This window comes from Silene latifolia, chromosome X (assembly GCF_048544455.1).
Source record: "Silene latifolia isolate original U9 population chromosome X, ASM4854445v1, whole genome shotgun sequence".
Lineage (NCBI taxonomy): Eukaryota > Viridiplantae > Streptophyta > Magnoliopsida > Caryophyllales > Caryophyllaceae > Silene > Silene latifolia.
In genome coordinates, this window is record NC_133537.1 from 51,791,655 (window position 1) to 51,799,056 (window position 7,402).

The following is a 7,402-nucleotide window of genomic DNA, read 5'->3' on the forward strand; positions in this document are numbered from 1 at the left end:
AAAATAGCGAATTTGAGTTTCACTATTTCGTCTTTGAACCGACTGTTTTTATTACCGTCGTTGAAATTTGAAGCAATAGTGAATTTTGAATTTCACTATTATTATTTTTTTGAAATGACGGTTTTTATTGCCGTCGTTGAAAATTGAAGAAATAGTGAATTTTGAATTTCACTATTTTTTTTAAATGACGGTTTTTATTGCCGTCGTTGAAATTTGAAGAAATAGTGAATTTTGAATTTCACTATGATTATTTTTTTTTGAAACGACGGTTTTTATTGCCGTCGTTGAAGTTGGAGAAACAGTGAACTTTGAATTTCACTATTATTATTTTTCTTTCTTGAAATGACGGTTTTTATTGCCGTTGTTGAAAATTGAAGAAATAGTGAATTTTGAATTTCACTATTTTTTTTTTGAAATGATGGTTTTTATTGCCGTCCTTAGAAATTGAAGAAATAGTGAATTTTGAATTTCACTATTATTGTTTTTTGAAATGACGGTTTTTATTGCCGTCGTTGGAAAATGAAGAAATAGTGAATTTTGTGTGGGAAATTGGGCAAAGGCCCATGATTTCGCTGAACAAAACAAAAGAACACCCCATTGAGGCGCGAGTCCTTTGGCGATAGAAGGGAGCTTCCCTATTTTTGTAGAAAAGACGCGAGAATAGGCTACTCGCCATTCTCACCTCATCTTCCTCAAACACTTGACAAAACACAACGAAATCGCCATTTTTGGGCCTCTTTCCTTGCTTGAGTTCGTGCCATTACCAACATGTCATCTCAAGATATGTGGGCAAAATTGGAATTTTCGCCTTTGAAGCAATCTTATGTCTGTCAAAAGGAGCGTCAAATTGAGCTCAAATTGAGTCAGCTTGTTTCGAAACGGACCTTATTGGTAGTTTAGGCCGCTTTGAGACGTGGTAAAATCACGTTGTTTTGTTGTGGTCGTATTTTTAAATTTTGACCTGTTTGCGCTCGAATTGGGGCAAAACCGCCTTTTTCGAGCCGTGGAAAATACCCCATTGTGTCGGGAATATTTTAATTGTTGGTGGACCTTGTGTGGGTCTCGAGGTGCCGTTTTTGTTGTTGTTTTGACTCGTCTTTTGCTTGAAAAGAAGGGCGAGTCATTTTTTTGTGCGGTTTTTATAGATTGTTTTGTTGTTTCGTTTTTGATTGGGTTTGGGCGGGATTGCCCTCGTTTTGTTTTGCAGGTTTTTTTTGGATTTGTCCATTTTATGTCGTCGTAATGCCGAATTTTCGGCTGACGTTTTCGTTTTGCCTTTGATTACAGGGGAGTGTTCGGGGCCCACCGGGTCCATTGCTGAGACTTCGGAGGATGACGATGACCCTGGAGGGCACTTGCTGGTGACCTGGCTGCGAGGGAGTCTAGGCTCGCTCAGGTACTTTTTGTAGGTTGTTTTTGTGTATTTTGTGTTGCATTTCACGTTTTTTGATCTCAATGATCTGCAATATGTTTTGCAGGGTACTACGGATCCGACGGAGCTTGCTCGGGTCCGGGCTGGGTTGGACACAGGTAGGTCGACGATCGAGGCCCAGGGGTTGGGGATCACCAGTCGGGACCAGGAGTTAAGGCGTCGCAGGGACGGGTTGCAGAGCCGAGATGCGGAGATTGCCTCTCTCAGGGCTTAGTTGGCTGCGGCGTAGGAGTTCGCATCACGATGGAGTACGAGACGTTGGAGAGTTCTCGAGAGAGGGGGCCCGAGCAGGAGGTGGTGTCTGCCTTGCCTGCGACTCCTCGTGAGACCGGGACTGGTCCGACGGGAGGCGCCGAGTAGTTGTAGTTTTTCGCCCGTGTTTTGGACTCTTGTTTTTACATATTTACATTTTGCGTGAGGCGGTTTGTATATATTTGTTTTTCGGTTGTGGTTTATTTGTGATTTTTGACTTTTTTTGTGTTGTGTTTCGGAGAAACGCTGCCGGCTGTTAGTTCCCCTTTGCTGCGCACTAGTTCCTGCATCGTTAGTGTAGAAAACAGGCAACAGGTAGCACATACGCATAAACCTAAACACGTAAAAAAAGCGTTTGATTGAAAACAAAATTAACCATGATGACTCGAAGTTAAAATTGAAATTTGAAATGATATTTTGAAAATTCCGCGACAAGTCGTCACGTTTATATTTTTCAAAAAGAATTGATTTGAAATTTGAGCAATTAACTCATGTCTTGAATTAAATTGCATTGAAATTTGTTGGAATTGATTCGTAACTCGAAAAATTAAAACTCAAACAGTCAGGGGTGAATTTTAGGGTAGATTTTTGAGAGAGTATTTGATTTGATTTTTGTGAGATCAAGACTCGGATTTGTGAGAGCTTGAAATTTTGAAGATAACTGATGTCGTGTTATCAATTTTCGATTTTTGTGGAAAATGCGAAAAAGCGAAAAAATTTCGGAATTTTGACTATCATGGGAACGATCCGTCGCGGATCGGGGCGACTAGCCATTCCCCCTAAAAAGAAAGAGAAAAACTCATATGTTTAAAGCCGCATCATGGAAACCGTGTCGGATTTCGTAAAACGCAAAAACAAGGAAATGTAAGTTTGAGAAAACACAAAACATCCTGGATAGGCCCGAAGAGGCGCGAGTCTTGTGGCGGGAGGTTTGAGGTGTTAGGAAGAAACACAACTTGAAAGGGACAATTCAAGTTGGGAATCCTGAGGAACACCCTTAAGAGGTGCGAGTCTACCGGCGGTAGAAGTTGGCTTCCCCTTTTTTCGGAAAAAGGTGCTGATTGTTTTGTTATAAATAGGGACGTTTGTGCTTCATTGTTTCATCATCCGAAACACGAAAAACATCTCTAAAAACCTCTCTTCTACTTCCGCAAAATTATTCATGGATGCTTTCGAAAATGTGTTGAGACAATGGTGTCGGAATTTGTCACCTCCCGAGAAGTATCAACTCATTTGCATGGGAGTTGGTCAATTGTTGGTGCTTCATCAAGTCAAGGTGCAATCCTCGTTTCTTGAAGCATGCTCTCGGTTTTTGGATTCGAAACACCATGTTTTCGTTTTCCCGAAAGGCGAAATTTGCCCTCTTGCCGAAGAAGTAGGTGCCATTGGTGGGTGGCCGGGTTATGTTCCGATGCTTCCCCCGACTCGGTTATGTTATAAGGAGAAATTCCTTTCAATGTTTGGCTTGTCGACAAGCAAGTTAACTTTCTCCTTGCTCCTCATGGTGTGGATATGGTGGCCCTTATCAACATTATCTCCAACCGGTTGGATGTCAATGTCTCGGAGGTGGCTAGGAGAAGGGTTATTGCCTTTTGCCTGGTACATGCAAACCTCTTTGTTGATGCTTTGAAGAAAGAGGGGTCGAAATGCTATGGTAGCATGACCCTTGTGCATGTGGTTGAGCAAATGGAGCATGGTAGAGATCCATCATGGTTAGTGCTTGGTGAGATCATCCAAGCTTTGGACAATAAGGGATCTTGTGGAGAAGCTCCCTCATTTGGGTCCCCAAGGATCCTCCAAGTGTGGCTATTGGAGAGGCTAACGTATGTAGAGCCGCCGGCCGATTCTTCTTCTTATTCCTTCCGTCACCTTACTGTGAGGAAGAAGTTGTACTCGGATAGTTTCGCATCCACGGAGGCCTATTGGACCTCAATATTAGTGGAGGAGGGTGGTCCTCATATCCGTTGGGTGGTGCCATGGTGGCACTTGAGGTGTTTCACAGGGTTGCCCACTCCGGTTGCTAGTTCTTGCTCTTTGATGGTGGTGGGTTTGAAGGTTGCTTCCTTCATTTATCCCGAAAGGCTCATGAGGCAAATGGGGCGTCAACAAAAGGTGCCTTCTCAAGATACTCTCGTCCAAGAGAGTGTTTTTCTAAACTCCGAGCTTGTGGAGGTCTTCGAAAGATGGTGGCCCACTAGGCCGCTTTTGGAGGTACCAAACCCCGTTGCCACAACATGGGTGACTCCCGCTTATGTTAAGTGGTCAAGAGCTCAAACCTTGGAGGAGAGGACCAAATCTCGTAAGGACGAGGTTGTTGATTTGAAGTATAGAGAGGTCGGCAAGGCCAACTCTGCCTTCTTTGAGGACTTTGTTGATAGAGCTAGCCTGGATGTGATAAGGCCACTAAAGAGGAGAAGCTCGAGTCCCAAAGATGTAGTGGGCCGTGTATGGGCTCGCTTTGGACCGAATATGGGATCATGCAAGAGACCGGAGGTCGTCGCCGTTGTAGATCCGTTGAGGATCAGCTCCGAAGAGGAAATCCATGCTAGGCGGGCCAACAAGAAGAATAAGGGGAAGATGTACCCCGAGGGAAAAGGCAAAGGTAGAATGGAAGAATGAAGATCTCCATTACCCATTTTATTATTATGTTGTATTAGTGTTGTGAGTTTTTATTATGTTGTACTAGCTATGTATTGTGTTCTATGCTAGTTTTATTATGTGAGGTGTCTTAGTCGACACCTTAGCTTTGACAAGTTGTAGACTTGCCGAGCTTTATTTGTTGTTGAATTTGTAATCCTTCTCATTAGTATTTAAATAAGAAGATTGCTTGTGTCAAAAGAAACTGTGAACGCTTGTTTCTTCCATCCATTTCGTAAAGGCAATTCGGCTTGAACTGTCCTGAACATTGCACTTGGGAAAGTGAGATTTTGTGGAAAGGGATAAAGGCTTCTTTTTTTGTATTTTTGTATGAAAGGGAATGTTTTTCCCTTTCTTTTTTTGAAGTTGATATGGGTGATGTTTTTTTTTTCTTTATGTGGGGATGTTTTTTTTTATTATGGGGGTGTAATTTTCTATTATGGGAATGGTTGTATCCTTCTTGTGTAAGAAAGGACTGCCTATGTATCCACTTCAAAAGGTGAAATCAAACCATGATCGTAGTTTGAAATGTTTTGTAGATTTGTTTGGGTTTTTCGGTTGTATCCCTCTTGTATAAGAAAGGAGTGCCTATGTATCCACCTGAAAAGGTGAAATCAAACCATGCTCGTAGTTCAGGATGTTTTAGTTTGAGTGCAAATGGATGTCGCCATTGACAGATCAAAGGTCATTCGAAACGGGCAAGGTGTCGCAAATTAGACTCGATAAAACATGCAATTTCAAATCAGAACGCGTTGAGGAACTTGACTTGAAAGGGTTAAGGTGGTCGCTAGTTGTAAAACTAGGGTTAGGTTGTTGGACGCTAAGGTTCAAGGGTAGTATTTCTTGAGTTTCTCTAGGTTGGTCGGGTTTGTAAAATCCTCCCCGTCTAGGTTACTCAGTCTCACTGCGCCCCTCGAAAGTATTTTCTTGACCAGGTATGGTCCGGCCCAATTGGGTTTTAATTTCCCCGTCGGATCGATGGGTAATGGTGCTCGAACCGACTTGAGGACCAAGTCTCCTTCTTTAATGTTCCTGGGTTTAACCTTTTTGTTGAATGCCCGTTGTATACGTCGTTGGTATAGCTGGACGTTGTGCAAGGCATTAAGCCACCGTTCGTCTAGAAGCGTGAGTTATTCGAACCTTCTACGGGTCCATTCCGCCTCAGGAACTTGACTCTCCAGTAGGATGCGTAGAGATGGGACCTCTAATTCTACCGGCTGAACCGCCTCCATACCGTATGCTAGGTAGAAGGGTGTGGCGCATGTTGATGTTCGAATGAAGGTTCGGTATCCCCAGAGTGCGAATGGGAGTTTACTCGGCCAATCGCGGTAATTATCTTGCATTTTTTTGATAATGGTGACAAGAGTTTTGTTTGCTGCCTCCACCGCTCCGTTGGTTTGGGGACGGTACGGGGATGATCGATGTCGTTTGATCTTGTATTTGTCCAGCAAGGCTTGTGTTTCCTCCCGGAAGTGAGAGCCTTGATCGCTGAAGATTTCATGGGGTACCCCATATCTGTTGGTGATGTTGTCCTGGATGAACTTGGCCACTTGTTTGGCGGTCAAGACTGCATAGGATTGTGCTTCCACCCATTAGGTGAAATAGTCGATGGCGACGAGGACGAAGCAATGCCCTTTGGTGCCTATCGGGTTGACTTTCCCGATGATGTCGATGCCCCAGGTCGAGAAAGGCAAGGGTTATGTCATGGTGTATAAAAGGGACGGTGGTATGTGTTGTATGTTGGCGAAGATTTGGCAATTTCGGCAATGTTTGACGTAGTTGCGGCAATCGGCTTCCATGGTGATCCAGTAGTAGCCTAACCGCATGATTTGTCGGGTCAGCATCATTGCGCTCATGTGAGGGCCACATTCTCTGTCGTGGACCTCTCCCATGACTTTTTTGGCTTTGTAATGGTCAATGCAAAGGAGAAGAATCCCTTGGGGTGTTCTTTTGTATAATTGTTCTTGGTTTATCACGAATTGTGATGCAAGGAAACGGATGGCTCTTTGTCCTCTTGTATCAGAGTTGGGAGGGATTTCGTTTTTGGTTTTGTAGTTGCGGATGGCTTGGTACCAAGGCTCGACATGGTTTTCCTCGTCATCGTTGATAGAGCAGAGGTGAGCTGGCTCGCTCTTTCTCTCGACATATAGAGGCATTGATGTCATGTCGCCAGGTATGTTGACGAGCGCGGCAAGTTTTGCCAGGGAATCCGCAAATTGATTTTCCCGTCGTGGCAAGTGGACCCTCAGTCTCTTGATGCCAAGTGTTATGGGTTCATGTAGGCCGATCAGGCATGCATCATATTCGGCGGCATTGTTGGTGACGGTAAAGTCCAGTTTGACCGAGATCGGAACATGTTCTTCCTCTGGTGATATAGAAGGATTCCTACCCCAAAACCTCTTAAATTAGATGCACCATCGAAGTATAGGTCCCATCCGTCGGTGTCGGCACAAAGGATGTCTTCGTCAGGAAGTGACCATGTGTCGGTCGTTGGATCCTCGTTGACGGGATTTTCTGCTAGGAAATCGGCGACTGCCCTTCCCTTGATAACCTTGAGGGGTACGAACTTGAGATCAAATTCGGATAGCATGAGTGTCCATCTAGATAGCCTTCCGTTTAGTACGGGTTTTTCGAAGATGTATTTGACCGGGTCCATCTTGGAGTAGATGTGAACCGTGTAGCTGAGCATGTAGTGCCGCAGCTTCTTTGTTGACCATACTAGGGCAAGGCATGTCTTTTCCAGTTGGGTGTACCTCTTCTCATACTCGATGAACTTTTTGTTGATGTAGTAGATGGCTTATTCTTCGCCGTCGACAGTTTGTGCTAGCATTGTTCCCATAGCTATGGCAGTGAAAGTCAGGTATATGGATAAGGAAATTCCTTGTTGAGGTGGCATGAGGACAGGAGGTTTGAATAGGATTTCCTTTATCCTGTCGAAGGCCTTTTGCCTGTCGTCATCCTAATCAGTGTGATCGGAGGCGTGAAGCTTCTTGAAGATTGGTTCACAAATCATGGTGAGTTTGGCTATCAAGCGGCTGATGTACTGAACCTGACCAAGGAATCCTTGAATCACCTTCTCGT